Genomic DNA, 17,776 nt, shown 5'->3' with positions numbered 1-17,776 from the left:
CACAAGCCAACCTGTCTTTAAAGGGCTAGCATCCGACTAATTGGAGTCACAGGAAAAGAGACGAGAAAATGAAAGGCAAGGGAAAGGACTGCCAAATTGGTAGAAACACTTTTCTCAAACTAAGGGCACATGTCTTCACAGCAGAAGAGTCTACTGGGGGCCCAGTGCAGTGCATGAAAAAAACAGCCTGACCTAAAGACAGCCTTGTGAATTATCAGAATGCCCAAAGTAAAGTTCTTTTAGCTTTTAGCTTCAGTGAGAGAGGTAGAGAAACAAGTCAGTGGCGTCAGGCTTGTGATCAATAGCACTTAGTACTAGGAAGTAATGAAGTGATCCTGCTTCCCAGCTCCGAGGAAGTATGATTTCAACCTAGAAACGTATGTCCAGGGGGTGTATCAGCCATACTGAGGGCAAGATGAAGACATTTTTAGAATGATAAGGATTCAGAAAGTTTACTTCTCATGCTCTTCTTCCTGGGGGACTGAGGATGTATTCAAGCAAAACAAGTAAATAAACCAAAAAATTAGAAAACATTATGTCTAAAAAACATCTGATCCCACTCAGTGAAAGGGCAGCCCTGAAGCTGGCATGGAGAAGAACCAGTCCAGTTTGTGGTGATAGGATACAATACCCTCTGGAAAAGGGCTCTGGGAAGGGAAAGCCTCAAGAAGATGGATAGTATGAATAAGAATTAAAAATAAATAAATAAATAAAAATAAAACCTTAAGCTATGATAAATCTAAAGGATGCAAGAAAAAAAGAAAAACCAATCTGAAATTTTTAGGGGGAGGGGAAACTACAAGAGATTCATGGTCCGAAATCAAAGCAGACTTCCAGAAGCCTGCTCTCGAGGAGGCTCAGTGCTTATGACTGAGGGAAATGTACTCCTCACACAGTACCAGGTCTGGCGTGGAGCAGCATGGTATGCACACTGGTGTAAATGCTCTCTGTTTTCACCATTCGTCATGCAGCAAAGCAGGAGGGACCCAGTTGTTTGTAGGACAGCCCAGGCAAAACTAAAATGTAGCTGAAAGAGAAAATGGAAGCCAGTGGAAGGAAAAGGGGCCCAATAGAAAGTGGTTTGTGGACCAGAGAGGGAGTAAGAAAAGTTTACAAAAGGATCATTAAAAAAAAAAAAAAAAGGAGGGGTCATTGATGGCTTCCTCTTAAAAAGCGAGGGCTAGCAAGAGATTAGTGGAAGTCAATATAGTGGTCTAGGTAGTTAATTACTTAAATTATAGAGGGCAGTGTCATGACTCAGTGCTCATCATGATTAATGCCCTCCTTAATCCCCATCACCTATGTCACACATCCCCCTATCCCCCACCCTTCTGGGAACCATCAGTTTGTTCTCTATAGCTAAGAGTCTGTTTCTTGGTTTGTCTCCAACTTTTTTTTCTCTTTGTTCATTTGCTTTGTTTCTTAAATTCCACATGTGAGTGAAATCATATGGTCTGGCTGACATATTTCACTTAGCATTAACCTCTCTAGCTCCATCCACGTCATTGCAAATGGTGGGACTTCATTCCTTTTTGTGGCTGAATAATACTCCATTGTATATATGCATTTTATCTTGCCCGCTCTCTGCTGTTCCTTCCTCAAAGTCTATTGGCTTCATGCCCCACAGCCCCCTCAGTGGTCCCAGGCTGCTTCCTACACTGACAAGCATCACAAAAACATCCAGCGGGAAAAGACAGTTTCTCTCCTTGTGCTTTGGTTTTGTCTCAAGGAAACAATGCTGTAGACCTCCTCTCATGTTTTTGTTTTGTTTTTGTTTTTGTTTTTGTTTTTTTTGGCCCAAACTATATCACACACCCTCCTCTAAACCAATGATTAGCAATAGAAATGGACTGCTGCCTTAACAGCTCTTCAGCTGACTTCAGTTGGTTGGAAGGTCCCTGGAAATGGCAACTTGTATTCCAGCATGAACCTAAGACTTAGGCGTGACAACTGGTACCTCATCTCTCTCTTACTTGATAAGATTTCATAGCAGTAGACCCACCAAGGAAAAGTTGTTGTCTCTGTAGTTCAATTACAGACATAATTCAGAGAGAGAAAGACCACCGTGATTGTCTGGTGGCCTTGTTCAGTAATCCTCCCCTGAGATCTAGAAATACAGATCCCTTCTTTCTGACTTATGTATAAAATCAAGATCTTCAGAGCTGCTAAGTCGAGTTTTTCTTTGATTAAATAGCTTTGTAAAATTTACAGGTCCTAAAAGATCCTTCATGCCTGTAGGTAATCTATAATTTTACAACAGCATACAGATTGTGTAGAGAGAGAAGGGTCTTGTGCCTCTTCTCAAAACTTCCATGTTTTGCAACTTGGCAAAGTGGAAACAAAATGCAAAGCCCAGGTTTCGATCCCAGCCCTACCACTTACTTGAAGCTGCATAACCTGCAGTAGTTTCCAGACCTTGCAATGCTGTAGTTAGCTCTGAAAATGGAAGTGGTTTGCTTACACTGTAGGGTGGTTTTAAGGCTTAAACAAAACTGCAAATAGTATAAATACAAGGAGGATGGGTAATTGCTGACTCTTCCTATAGTAACATGCAAGAGGGATGTGTAGCACTTGGTTCCCCGAGTTTTATGTGTTTGATAGTCACCTAGTGTTATGGAAAAAGTGAGTCAAATTAGGCAAGGCAGAAGAATTTGATTCTCATTTGAAGCATGAATATAGTAACAAGAGGAGAGATGAAAAGCAGCAAGGGTAAAGACCAAAGGGTGAAGATATCCATGCTTTTGACCAAGTTTTCTCAGTCAAAGACTGCAGAGCCGCCCCCACAGGGCCCTGAGCTGAATCCTAGGGAGCTCCATTGAAGGGGATTTTAGTAGAATGGATCCTTCACAGAAGGAGACCACGGTCACTTTATTTCTTCACTGAAACACTTTGAATTATAAAAAGAAATCAGGCTCAGATAATCAAAAAGCATGAGATGATGGATAAAATACGTTATAGGATTTTAATTCAATAATAATTGAATTTCCTTAGCAAGACAGACTCAGAGAAGTTCAAATGTATCATCTCAATTAGTTCCAACCCCCATCAATCAGGACGAGGGCCCGGTGTTAGACTTTGCACCCTTCCCATCCTTCACCAAGACAGTGAGATAGAAGTCTTCCCATGGCTGCAGCATCCATGGCTTCATACCCTTTGCCAAGAGTGTTTTAGGCACGATTCAGAAGTGAGTTGTCCCTGTTCCTCCTCATGGGCTTAGTCCTCGAGTGGAGACATCGTCAGGCCAGCTTCCTCCCTGCATTTCTTCTCTGAATGACCTCAGAGCGGTTGCTCTGAGGTTCAAACAGTTCGTTGAGCGGAATGCCATGACACGACGAACTAAAAACTTCCCGTGACTTTTTCCAACTTATTACAGTTCCCCAACTGTGGCCCAGAAGTTCTTGAAAAAGCACATATTTTTCATGCCAGTATTCCAGTTATAGCATCGTCGTCCTCAGCATCTCACTGTTTAGCATCCTGACTCTGAACCCTCTGTAGGGAGATCTTTTCCAAATGCCTAGCACTCTGAAGCACAGGGCACCAATATAGTAGCTTGTTTTTCTACTATTTCCTTTTAAAAAAGTCAACACAGGAACAAAATCTGGTGCAGTATCGGCCTCTTTCACCCTCTGCAGACCGTGCAGTGGGATAGACATCACATCTTTCTGAGGCAGGTCTGGGAGGCAAGAGGCTCAAGAATCACGTGTTGATTGTGTAAGAATGGGCTTAGCTGGCAGCCGGGCCCTGTCTGAACTCATCCAGCTGAGAGGCACCTGCACCAGGCGGATGGGCATTGCTGCACTTTTGCACATCAGATTTCGGATTTCAACATGCAGGCCCAGAATGGAGCAGCCTGAGACTCCCCATGGTGATCGAGGGAACACATAAAAAGACTCAAGCCTTTATTAATTTCAGGGCATATAACATGTTGCCAAAATAAAAATATTTTTCCCAACTGCTGTGTCGATACTCTAGGCATCTATACTTATATTTATGCTCTTTGAGAGCCACTGCATGTAGTCAGCTGTTTAGAAGTTGTTGGCCTCTCTCATTTGTCTTATGTGTCTTCTAGATTGTCTTAGAAGGCTGAGCTGAATTGGGTGGGTAAATTCATCTCTTTTGAGAAATCACCTGCAAAATGTTATTTTATCCTCTTCTACTTCTTCCTTAGTTCTCCCTACCTCTTCCTTTTAGTATATTCACACCGCTCTTAGACTTTTTTCCCTGTTTCTTACCTTATGCCCCATGGCTGTCCTCCGTGGCCCCCTACCCTCATCTTTTCAGGTGGTAGTGGGAGGTCTGGACCACGTGGGGCAGGCACACCATGGGACGCTTCCAATCTCTGTACCTTAGCTTCAGGAATAATGAGGGGCTCTTGGAAGCTCCCTGGGCTATAACATAAGTTTGAACCAGCACCCTCCTCAGACTTGACTGGCTCTGGGTGAGGGCCCTGGGAATGAAGGTGAACATCTGCTGACCCCAGCAGTCTCAAAGCTCTCAAAGGGCGTGTGGACAGATATGCATGTGTGTGTGTCTGTACCAATAAATCTCAGAACCTGAGTTCCTACTTCTGGTGATACGGAGGTTACTTCTTTCATTTCCTGCCTGCAACGTGGAAAAACCTGCCCACCTTAAATTGCCGCACTCTCCTGCTTTCTGTCTGATCTGAAGAGAGATCCTGACTAATCAGAATCACAACTGGGTGAAAGAGAGCTATGTGCAGCTTTATTAGTAGGTAGATATGCACGCACACACCTGTAAGTGTGGTATGTGTTCATGTAGAAAAGATGAGTCTCTCTATACAAAGACACAGATATTTATATGTATATGGGGGGGCAGTGTTGGTGTGTGATATTTAGAGTCTAAACCATGTATTCCTAACACGGAGTGCATAATGGGGCTTCAGGGGGGTCCGGTCGATCCATAAACCCTAAAATTGTTTATGCGAAATCTGTGTTTATGTCGATTTCATTTTTTGCTGGCAAGGCAGTCATGGTTTTACTCAATTTGCAAAAGGTGCTGTGAGGGTCCCCGTCCCTTTTCTTTGACCCTCTGTATTAGCCCTCTTGCCCTTGGTACATTCACAAAAGCCAACGATGAGAATAGGCAATCACACTAATGCCGAAATGATAATAATCTTGCCAGGCCTGAGTGATTCCCTCTTTGCGGCCCTCCATTCTAGTTCCCCGTTCAGAACTGACCACCAGTCCCCAGCTCTTCAGACTGGTTGGGCCGGGCTTCCCCAACAGAACGAACAGCCATGGGGGTGGGGGAACGGGGAGGACAATGTCATAATACACAGGCTTTCACTTTGTAGAAAAGTTTACATTTGGAAAGAGTCCACCTTATTCTCTCATAAAACAAGTTTCCACTTCTAAACCTAAGAGCATTCTCCATTCAGGAGGGAAATCTGGATAATCACTGGCTCCCAACTCCCTTTTATAATCTTTATCAGGTCCAAGCAACTCTTCCTCCAAGTTTTCAAATATTAGTAACAGACTAACAGGTTCATTCACCCTGAGTTTGGTTCTCCATAAAACAGACTCAAGGTCTGCCAAATCTGAGCCTTAGTTTCGTAACTGTAGATTTTATGTTACAGAAGTTTCTGACACCCTCATTCATCAGTCTTGTCAACCACTTGTATCCAGTTAAACACAAAGACTTGTTGACTCTTCCTTCCTCCAGAAGGTTCTAGGTTCCTCTGAAGTTGTACTGTTTCCACCATCACTGCCCTCCCACATTTGGAATAATAAAGCAACAATCCTTCAGCTTTCCAGTATCAGCCATCCTTTGTGATACTGTTTCTCTTAAATTAATTTGTTGCTCAATCCTTAGAGCAACTTTATTGTAGATTATCCCAAACTCTATACGCTTGGATAAAAATGATCCAATTAACTGTCCTTTCTGAACTGGCCAGCTTCTTCTCATTGTTTATTCCAGAAACTTCTATTCCCACTGATCTCACAGTGCTTCTTACATGTGACTCCATGCCTTTGTTCTGACTGTTCTTACTTAAACTTCCCATTCTCCAAAATGCATCGCACTACCACCCCTTTTCTAGAATGCTCGACTACTCTGCTTGACGCTCATTTTTCTGTTCTCTGACTTATTGCCATATTATTTGTATCTTCCATAATGTAAGCACATGACATATAATAGATGTTTAAAAAATACTTGTTCATTTCAAAGATGGCTTTCTAACCAGTGGAATTCAAGAGTAATAAGGGTATGTTTTAGGGAAAGCAGATAATGGCTGGTCCCAAGTAATCAATGCACAAAGTTTTACAAATATGCAGCTAATACTGAGGTCACTGAAGCTCAATTAATAATATTCATAACATCTTCAATGTTCTTGTATGTCAGCAAAGAAAAAGATGCATATTTAATGCCGATGATTCTAAATGGTAGCCAGTCACCCCTGAAAACCAAGAATGGCACTATTATTGATCGTCTTGCATGATAGTTGGGCCTTGTCTTTGACTAATCAAGTGAATATTTAATATTGCTTCCCAAGCATATTTCTTGGCTGAAGTGTGATCATCTGGTGTGTACCTTTCTCTCTGATAAACACAACCATGTGTTTCCCTTCTCCCAAAACTGATGGCAAACACCACCGAATGTGTGTATGTCCACCTCTCTCTGTGATTATGGCATCAGACACTTGTGTATGGTTCCATTCCAGTTGATTCTAAATAAGGAAGGGTTTCCCCATCATAATTGCTGTTCCCAAAGAGTAAAATAAACTGCTTTAGTCAGCAAAATATATATGTATCATCTCTACTTTGCTATGTATTGAATTGCTGACTCTCTTCTTTAGACCCAATAGTCATTTCTTTGGCTCTTTAATTTATGTATGAAGCTAAAAGAAAAATCACTTAGTATTCTTAATAAAATGGCATAAGGTTTAGATAATTTTTTACTATGTGCAGTAAAAATGCAAATGTGTGTGGCTTATTTGCAAATGCAGACATTAATAACTGATATTTAAACAGACTGAATTAGCAATTTTACTGATATAGTCAAGAGATTTTTCCAATAATTTGCACACTCAAAATCAATTTGAATACAACATGTAAATTGAATTTAATTTTTTGATAGAAAATTGTAGTTATCAGCTTGAACCATTAAATTTACTATTTAATATATGCTTTCCAGCTCACTTGGTTAGAATTTCATTGCGCCTTATCTATATAAATTTAATTAGGCTTGATATCATCAGTATATTATAGAACTAATTAAAGATTCAGATAAGTGCTGAGGGGGCTTACTGAAACTCCATAAAGTTCCATTTGGAGAATGAGATATTCTTCCTTCAGTTCATTGTAAGAGAATGAAACAGCAAGAAGTGTATCTTGCAGTGTTTCTGAAAAATTATTTAACTGGATTTAATGTACTTACTCCATTCTTTGAAGAGCTTTTTAATTACTCTGTATCTTTGTACAGCCCAACAACAGTTATAATCTTTATTTAAAGGCTTGAAAATCCTCATTTCCCTTTCCTCCCACTGAGCGAGCAGCTTTGTATGCTGGTGTGCACGTGTGTGTGTGTGTGTGTGTGTGTGTGTGCGCACGCGTGCGCTTAGAGGTAGGTAGGACAGGATTTGTAAACCCTGATTGAGATCATGTAATGTGTAATGGAGCTCTGGGGGGGAAGTCTGTCAGTCCTCACAAGTAGAATAAGCATCGAGAAGGATCAGAGAATGCCTGCCGTAAACATGGTGAGGAGAAGAGAAAAGATGAGAAACTGACCCGAGAGGTAGTGCCTGGGCAAAGCCGAGGTTCCCACTCAGAGCTATGGCTACTTTGAGGGAATCATTTTGTAGAATTCCCTTTGAAATCCCTTGTATCTGCATCTCTATGGTAGAGCATAAAGCAGATGAGTTTAAAAGACTGTGATTTCAACTAAGTGCTTTGTGTCTTCATTACAAAGCACAATAAAGCTCTTTTACTACAATGGAGCCACTATTACTTTCAACTGAATATGTGCTGAAATAAAGCTGCATCGACTGCATTCCCAGGGCGCTCAAAGCTCTTGTCAAAAGCATTTTTTTCTCCAGCACAGACTGAGTGACACAAATACATGGTGGGGAAGAAATGAAAGTGAGAGGACAAATAACAAATGTGGGCCATCTATGACCAGGTACACCGTGGTTTGGCACAGAGGCACCCAGGAAGCCAGAAAAATGGTCACGAGCCTGTGTGGTGTGATAGAAAAGTTAGAGCTTTGTGGATGGGAAGCTCTCCCACCGATGAGCTATTTGACCCGGGGGCTCATCTCTCCAAAGCGTCAGTGTCTTTTCTTGGAAAATGGAAATAATCACTTCAGTCTCCTTCGTGGGCCGGGATGGTGTTCAGATGGTCTAACCCATGTATGCTTCCAGATGTGGAAACTGAGGTACCGTGGAATTAAGGGCTGTGGTCACAATCACTGGTTAGCTAGTGAGTGACAGGGCAAGAACTGCAATAGATGCATGTGAGATGTCAGCACATGTCTACACTGTCACATGGAATATAAAGGGATACAGGGCATTTTCTTGATGACATCCTGGCTGCACTTGATAGCATTGCGATTTCCCCCCCAAGCAAGTTATTTCTGAAACATCACTTCAGGTGTGCTGCCCAAATGGTTTGTAAACACGCGCACCCCCAGCCTGAGAAAACATTTGCAAAAAACATTTAGGTCACAAACCAGTGTTTGTTTCACCACCTCACTTGAAATGTCTCTCTTCAAAAACACTAGAAATGCTCCCCAGTAAAGCAGAAGTATAAGCCTGCATTGGGAGGGACACCACCACCTGCCTGGTTGGGTACATCAGGGTCCTCCAGGCATAGCAGTTCCATTGTGGCCTGTAAGTAGCAGGTAACATCTCCCAGCATGGCCTCATTCTGTCCCATCCTTGGGTTTTGAACTATAACAGGTAGGAAGTTTTGGGGCGCAGGTGTATTCTTCCCTGGGCCCCCAAATTTATTTTTTAATTTTTTTAAAAGATTTTATTTGTTTATGAGAGACACACAGAGAGCGGCAGAGACATAAGCAGAGGGAGAAGCAGGCTCCCCCACGGGGGGGGGGGGGGGTGCTGATGCGGACTCGATCCTAGGACCCCTGGGGTCATGCCCTGAGATGAAGGCAGATGCTCAACCACTGAGCCACCCAGGTGCTTTAGGCCCCCAAATTCAGACTGTTGAGAAGGAAGTGAGAGAGAAGGCAGGAAACTGGCCCAAACAGTCTCACTGTAGAAGGGACAGACCCAAGGCTTACTGGTTTCTTCCCCATTCTTTTTTCCTGCTTAGTGTCTGCAGTGATGCAGTAATGCTAATTTGAGGCAGGGTATTTGGGATAACCTTGCTGAGCAGCACTGGCCTCATAGTGCTGGAGCATGGTCTACTGACTAGATCAGCAACTTGAGGTCTGGGCAGAGTGGGCTTGCTCAGAACTCTCCTGACTCATGGGTAACCCCAGGTGATCCCCTGGGCCATCTTTCTCTCTTTGAGTTTCCTCTGCTGATCCTCGTATCACGCAGAGCATCGTTTTCCAGGGGCCACAGGAGAAGAACCCGTTGGCCTCATCCTGCTTGCTGACAGAGCCACATGTGGAAGTTCATTCCATTTTTGAAAGCACTGGAGTTAGGAGACACTGATTCTGAAGGTAGCAGATGTGAAAGGGGTAGAATACGGCCCTTCGCTCTTTCCTGCAGCCCCCATCAGTATTTGTGGAACACTGGGTTCAGGTTTCCGCACTATTTTTGCTGTCTTTTGAATAACTTGCCACTTCCCCCTTTTGAGGATCAGCATATTTTTTTCTTACAAAACCTGTACCCGCTGGGATCACAGGCCATCCTGCCCTGCACCTTCCTCTCTCCTGCAGCCTCAACTCAACCTTGAAGTCACTCATTACCATGAATACAGACCTGAAGGGCAGCCGTGTAGAGCAGATGATTGTAAGAAGTCTCCTATTCTGCTTTAACTAAGCATAAGTCAGCACAGCAGTCACACAGTGAGGAGTTGTCTGCACCTCAGCTTCAAGTTTTTTCCCATCCAATATCCAAGCGAAAATACTAAATAATATGTTTTGCCACATACAGGTATTCACGTAGCACTTTACAGTTTACACAGGGCTGTCACAAATGTGACCTCAGTGGGGCTTTCATTATGAATGGACATTTCTGTCTCCCCAGTCTTGCTCCGGGTGTGAATTGTTACTTCATGTCCCATTTCAGAGTTTTCTGGACTGATCTGGGGGAGGTAAGCCAAGGTCGTGTATTATCATGCAGGCGGAATTCAGTCAGGCTGTTGTGAACCAGCCAGGTGACCTTAGGCCTTTGTGAGCTCTGGCCTTGAGGATGAAATCCAGTAGACTGAGAAAGCATCTGGCCCATAGCATTAAATAAGTAAATAATAATTGTTCCCCTTAATAAAGCATTAATATAATCAATTGTGAACCTTCAGCTCAGTTATAGTTCTCTTATGTCCATAATCATGTGCATAAAATTGTTCCCAGTTCTAACCTATTTTTCTAGGAGTCGTTATTCATTATTAGTTGTCATAAATTTTTCTTGAGACTGGCATACACGAATAGAGGGAATTCAAAGATATTCAGTGTGAAGATGTTTGGGGGGGTGGTCACAGCAAAAAGTACGACGCCCTGAGAAATGGCTTCAGTACATTTCGGGGAGCTTGGTGGAAATGGGAGCTGGTGAAAATGTTTCTGTATCTGTCAGCTGACAGAATCTTTTCTGCAAATGTCCTGGGCGAACATTGAACTGCAGCAAATGTCTTGATTAATGGGTCGATCCTCACAACACCACTGGCTGTGGGTGTACATCGTCTGTACAGTTAAAGAAGCCCTGGTTGCAGTTCATAAAATTAGCATTTTTATAACAGCTGGAGATGTAATTTACATGCCATAAACATTAACCCTTTTAAAGTGTGCGGTTCATGGGTTTTTTTCTGTGGAGTCTAGGGTTGTGCAGCCGTCATCACTCGATGATTTGAGAGCATTTTCATCACCCCAAAAGGAAGCCATGTATCCATTAGCAGCACTCCTCGCTCTCCTGTTTCCTGACTCCCAGCCCTGGCAGCCACTCCTCTGCTTCCTGTCTCGGTGGATTTACCTAATCTGGATACACCATTTAAACAGAATCATATAACATGTGGTCCTAGCTTCTTCTAGCTCACGTAATGTTTTCAGAGTTCATAAAATCAGCACCGGTCATCGTGTTAGGATGCAAGGCTGAGTTAAAAGTACGTACCCAAGTACCCCCCCCCCCAACACCTGGCTTATCACCTGCTCTCCTTCTCTTTTATGTGTTTTAGCTGGCTGGGGGAAGAAGGGACTATGCTTTTATTGAGATGTAACATGAAGACAGTAAGCGACAAGCCATAACTGTACAGCCTGGCCACAACCATATGACCGTCACCCAGATAAAAATGCAGACCGCTAGAATCGGCCCAGAAGCCTCCTCGTGCACCCCCTTCCTGGTCATTACCCCCACCCCCAGGTACTTCGTCTGAGTAGTCGGGCTGCTGTCCCTGCGTGCACACGTAGCATGTGGCCTCGCAGGCGGAGGGCAGAACAGATGTGTGCCCGCCACCTCTGGGCCTTGGTCACTGCGTTCCTTCCTTACTGTTGGTTCCATGGGAAATAAAGCATCTCTGAACCTCCCAGCAGCCCCAAGCTGTGCAGTCTGTGTCCCACTGGCTTGGCTGGGCCCCGTGGACCACCCTCCACCTGTGGCCTTGTGCTTCCTCCTTGTCTGGGGTGCCAGCCCTCCTTGCAGACACCAGCACTCCCTCCGCATGGGCAGGTGCAGGGCAGAGGGGAAAGGCAGCACCCTCCATCAGGGACAATCGTGGTGAACCCTGAACTCCTAAGGGTAGTCTTTCAAGTGAGTGGAAACCCGATTTGTGACAGAGGCAGCCCCTCTGTCCCTGCCCCTACCCTGGCGTGCCCTGTTGCCACCTGGTTTATACCCTGACCAGCAGGGTCTTACTCTTGTGCAATTCCACGTTATTGGCTTCTCTGCAGAAATAAAAAAAAAAAAAAAAAAACTTTTATTCAGGAAATTAAGTTTTCATTTTAAATTCACTTTACGGTCTTTGAAAAACTTTAGTTTTTGTGTGGTCCGGAGCTATAGGTTAGCATTAGCATTTAAATAGAGGTATTAACCACACTCAAAGACCTTCCTCTCCTAAGATGCCCTTTCTGGGAGGTTTTTCAAATCTGATACTTTTTTCTTCCTGCAAAAAGAATGCAAATGCTATATATATTTTCCCCATCAAACACCCTTTTCTTTATTTATAGACTTAGGGGAACTGCATTGTTGAACAGTTTCGCATTAGTCTTTTTATAAGGAAAGGGCCAGTCTAAAAAAATTGCTCTTTCTGCCCCTCAATGCCAGATTTCCTCCACAGACTCTGAGAATGAATTTCCCCGTGGTTAATTATATACTATTATACCCCCTCTCCCTCCAGACATCCTCCCCAGACTCATACCCCGATTGTAAACGGAGAATCTGGTGTAAAATCTTGCCATGCAATATGAAGCCCTCCGGTACCAGTGCTCCCAGAACCCCCAGAGCTGCAGGAGAGACTCCCACCGACCAGCCTTGGAATCCAGTGTCTGTCCCTGAAGACTTGTGACCTCTTTCTCATATTCTGTCTTTCTCTGCGAGGCTAAGGTCATCAAGCCTATTGTGTCTGGTTGTCAAGAGATTAAGATGATGGTCATACTCCTAATTTTATATATGATGATAGACATCTTAGTCCTCCCTGCCTCGTCTTCCAACAGCCTGGTAGAGGAGTAGGGATAGCAGGTACCTTATGGTGAAAGGTGTCCCTCCTGGCATCCTGTTCCTGCTGCCACCTGCCTTTCCCTCTCTGCCTCTTCTCCGCCAAGTCCAGCTGAGTGTGTCATAGTGGGTCCATGCCAGTGTTGACCTGAAGGGAAGGCACGAGACCTGACAGCAGCGTGTGTTTTTCTGCTGAGGTGTTGGCATCCGTTTCTCTCTTTGAGGTTGATGTTGTCCAGCTACACGCCTGGGGACGTGGCAAGGTCACCCAGAAGACTGACACGGTCTGACCAGGAGAAATTGAGCAGACCAGGGAAAAGCTGTGTTCATTCGAACAGTTGGAAGACTCCCTTGCTTCTCAGAGTGGCCAGCCTATGCCTTGCAGCCAGAGAGGTCTTTCTAAAACCTGGTTGTCATCTCCTCTGACTTGTTTCTCAAACCCTCTGTCTTCAGATGCTGTCCGTCAGCCCCAGCGCTGGTTCCCCCAGGGTGAAAACGGAAGCAAACTGTCCTCATCTTTAGAACAATGAGAAAAATAATGATACTGTAGTGAGTTTGTGCATCTCTCATCAAAGAGAAAGTAATTTTTGTTATGAAATAATTAACCTTTCTACTTGAGGAGTATTAAAATGCCATTTTTTATTAAATCCACTAATAGGGGCACCTGGGTGGCTCAGTTGGTTAAGCTGACTCCTGGTTTCAGCTCAAGTAGAGAACTCATGGGTCATGGGATCGAGCCCCACGTGGGACTCCACAGTCAGCGGGGAGCCTGCTTCAGGGCTCTCTCCTTCAGCCCCTGTCCCTACACATGTGTACACGTGCTCTCTCTCAAATAAATAACTCTTTTAAGTGAATAAATTTTTAAAATCCTGGTAATAATAGATGATCGTGGGGTACCCTGTTCTTCCTACTTTCCTGCCCAGCCCTCACGTTCCATTGCCTCAGCGCCACTGTCGCCTCCAGTCTTCATCGGCTGCTCTAAGAAGTGTGCAGCTCCCCCCATCTGTGACCTTAGGGAGGCTCGTGTGTACCTTTACTACAGCCACTGTCACACTGCTGTAATCACACAGCTACTGTCCTCTCCAGGGAGCACAGTCTCACTCCCTTCTGCAGGCCCAGATCCTATTATATACTGCCTCATGCGTAATTGATGCTTAAATGTTTGTTGAGCAAATAAACAAAGAATGGTTTTGAAAGGCACCATATAAGCACTGAGGAAGCTACAGAGAATCTTAAGACATAGTCTTTGTCATCAGGAAGCCTGCATCCTGGGAGAAGATAGTAAATACATATTATAGTACATCCGAACAATTGAATCCTCTGCAGCCATTAAGAAGAATGAGGCAGGTCGATAGGTACTGAAGTGGAACCATCTCCAAGATATATCGTTAAGTGGGAAAAGCCAAGTGCAGAAGAGCATGTAAACACCATTTCTCTTGAAATATATGAGCACGTGCATGCACACACACACTCACAAACATGCACACACAAAACTATGCGTGCGTATGTCTAAAATGTATTTGGAAGGATGCCCAGGAAACTAGTAACAGTGATTGTCTCTGGGAAAGCAAACGGGGTGGATGGCTGGAGACAGGAGTGGAAAAAGACTTTGCACTATATGCTTTTTTTACCTTTTATTTTGCTTATTTAACAAACACCTGTATATTAGGTACAGGCACTGTTTTAAGCCCTTCACAGGTATTAGCTCAATAAATCCTCCTAACACTCTATGTGGTAGGTACTATCCTCCTGTTAGATCCTAGTTTGTTTTTTTTATTATTATTATTGTATCACCAGTTTGTAAAGAATCTTAATAACCTCTTTCCAAAGTAGAGACTGGTCTGAATGTCATATATTGAGTGGGTGACCCATGCAGTAACCAAGAAGGAAGAGGTTGTTCAGGATAGCTTCACAGAGGATAGAGATTTCATCAATCCTGAGGGTTACTTAGGTTCTGATACAAGTCCAGTGCCAAAAAGTAGATAGTATCTTCTAGGGACATTGCTTAGCTCAGCTTGGCTTAACTAGAAGGTTGATGCAGAGGGAAAATGGGAGAAAAGGTGGAATAGGGGCCACCTTGGATGTCAGTGTCAAGTTTGGAGACTTGATCCTATTGACACCAGGGAACACGCAAGTTTTTCTGTTTGGGGTTGTTTGTTTGTCTTAAAATACAGAATAGTAAACTGATCTGGTTGGAACCAGAAAAGATTAGTCTGGGAGGAATGAGTGGGTATGAGAGATTCCAGTAGGAGATTAGTTGTCATAACCTATTGAGAAGAGACTCAGATCTGCAGTAATGAGACTTGGAAATAAGCAGGGAACATAAAAGATGTTACACTGACAGGCTTGGTGATGATCAGACAAGAGTCAAAAGTGACAAGGACAGGGATGCCTGGGTGGCCCAGTGATTGAGCATCTGCCTTTGGCTCAGGGCATGATCCTGGGGCCCTGGGATGGAGTCCTGTGTCAGGCTCCCTGCGAGGAGCCTGCTTCTATCTCTGCCTGTGTCTCTGCCTCTCTCTCTGCATCTCTCATGAATAAGTAAATGAAACCTTTAAGGAAAAAAAAAAGTGACAAGGATATTTTGAGGCTTTGTAAACTTTGGAAGTTAGGCACCTGATAAGGGCATCAAGTACAGATGTCTGGAAACCCATGAAAATGAAGCTTTGACCTGTCAAGAGACCAGATCTTGAGAAAGAACATCTCATGCACAGATAAGACTTTTGGAAGCAGAGAGAAGGCCTGCCTGTGAGCAATGCCTGTAGCAGACAGAAGAGGAGCCAAAAAAGAAATGGAAGAGTCTGAGGGAGCTGGAAAGGGACCTAGTAACTTGGTCCAAAGAGAATGGAGTTCAGAATGGAAAACAATCAAGGGAAACAGGACTAAGTAAAAGCCTTTGTGTTTACCGACCAAGATGTCATTGGTGACTTTTTAAAATGTCGTTTCAGACAAAATGGAGGTTTTTAGAAAGAGAGACAGTGAATACAAATGATTTGTTCCAGAAACTTAGCAGTGAAAATGAGAAAAAAAAAAAAAACAAGATGAGAGAGTGGACAGAGGATTACATGAAAGCCTTGGGGTTTGTTGTTTGGATTTGTTGGTTTGTTGTTGTGTTTGTTTTTTCAAAATAGGAGAAACATGAGGATGCTTGAACACAGACATGAAGAAGGGAAGGGGGTAGATACTAGAGACAGGAGTTCAAAATAAAACAGAATCCTAGCAGGGTCCTAATGGCGTTGGGATCAAAGGCATATGGTTAATCTTAGAAAAAGAAAGAAAAGAAATCCTTCTTCTGAGGCACAAGGAGTGGATTAGCAAAAACCCATTTCAGTGAGATGAATATGGTACCTCGTACAATCCTGAAGGTCTGAACACATAACCTGGACAGGGCCGGTCCAGAGCAAGTAGTAGGTATTCAGGCAGGTAGCTATTACTGCTACTGTTTTCACGCAGCAGGTGTCCTACCACGTCATTTGACGTAATCCTCACCTTCACCTGTAATGTTACATTATCTGCCCCGTGTATAAATGCAGAACCTGAAGTTCAGGGAGACCAAGAAATGTCCAAGGGCACATGCGGCAGATAAAAGTTATGGGGCTCGTGCCTAATTATTGCACCAGAGGATGACAGAAAAGATGGAGGATGGCCTGTCATTAACCAGAAATGGGCCTCTCCCCTCTGGCCTCCCCTTTTTTACTTGCAACCTATTGTCCCTCAGGGAGGTGCTCCACATCTCCTTCCTCCCAGAGCTGGGGGGAAGACCCCTCTGCCTTTTACCTGGAGCACCTGTTTTATTCATAGTTATACCCCCTCAGTGTTGGGGATTCACAAACTGCTTTTTCCCTCTGTCCTCTATCACTTAAGGAGGTTACAGACTGTTGGCTCTGTCGTTCATTCTTCCTTTTCATTGGTTCTGCACCCACTAGATGTCTTGTTCTCAGGCCAGGGGCTAACAAGGAGTGAGACAGATCCAACCCTGTCACAGCCCCTGTGTTCCAAGAGGGGGTGGCAGACATTTATGTAGTAAATTCTTAACCAACACTTAGTCCATCGCAGCCACTGTTCTTCGTTGTTTGGTCCTTGTACAACTCCATATCACTGTTTCCTTTCTCCGATGAAGAAAGTAAGTCACGGAGAGATTAGCAAATCACCTAAGAGCATACAAATAGTAAGAGACAGAACTAGGATTCGAACCCTGGCTCCTGAATCCATGGCCTTAACCAGTATAACATGTGGTGTCTCTAACTTTATGTGTACATACATTTTTAAGATATGTATAATACGAAGATACAACTGTCCCCAGAACAGAAAACAGTTTTACTATATATTTATGTCTAGATGAAGATCAACGCTAAACAGAAGTGAAGCTCAGTTAAAAGAACAAAGCTTTGATGAGTGGGGCAGGTACCATGTTCTAGAAGGTGGTCAGAGAAAACCTCACTTATTGGTAAGCTGACGTGGGAGCTAACACCGGACTAAATTTCTTCTTAATCCTCTATTTTTCTCCAGCCTTCTGTCCCTTTAATCCCATTTGATGCTCTTTTCTGATTTTCTTTCAACTGGCTTAGGGTGTAAAGCAATATAGAACTATGAGGCACAGCAAAGGAGGGCTTACCATCACCTCCTTGCCCTATAACTAATATATATATATTTTTTTACATGTAGTAAGAATATTCTCTGGTTCCATGCCCTTAGCCCCTGCCCTACCCCAACCCCACTGTACACACCCTCATGGACCATTTTCACCAGTGCCGATCTAAGGTTTCTTGCTACTATGAAATACAGAAGGGTAGAATTTCTTCCAGAGAAATCCACTTGGGTTTTTCCAACACGTATCTCATTTCATTGTTTTCTGCCCATAACTCTGAATTCTCTGGAGTCCTTTACATTATTTCTCTTTCTTTGTTGCTGTTCCCGGCCCTTCCCCACTTCACAATGTTTGGCCTTTGCGCCACTCTATGTGTGCTTGCACATTAATTAAGGTATTAAGTG

General features: G+C 43.6%; 1 protein-coding gene across 1 annotated transcript in view; it reads left to right on the top strand.

The window, feature by feature from the left end:
- EXOC4 (exocyst complex component 4) overlaps positions 1-17,776 on the top strand; it is a 746,310-nt gene that overhangs the window by 718,203 nt on the left and 10,331 nt on the right. The window lies entirely within an intron of this gene.

The sequence above is a fragment of the Nyctereutes procyonoides genome, unplaced genomic scaffold (genome assembly GCF_905146905.1).
Source record: "Nyctereutes procyonoides isolate TBG_1078 unplaced genomic scaffold, NYPRO_anot_genome, whole genome shotgun sequence".
Classification (NCBI taxonomy): domain Eukaryota; kingdom Metazoa; phylum Chordata; class Mammalia; order Carnivora; family Canidae; genus Nyctereutes; species Nyctereutes procyonoides.
This window is presented reverse-complemented; position numbering and strand designations above follow the sequence as displayed.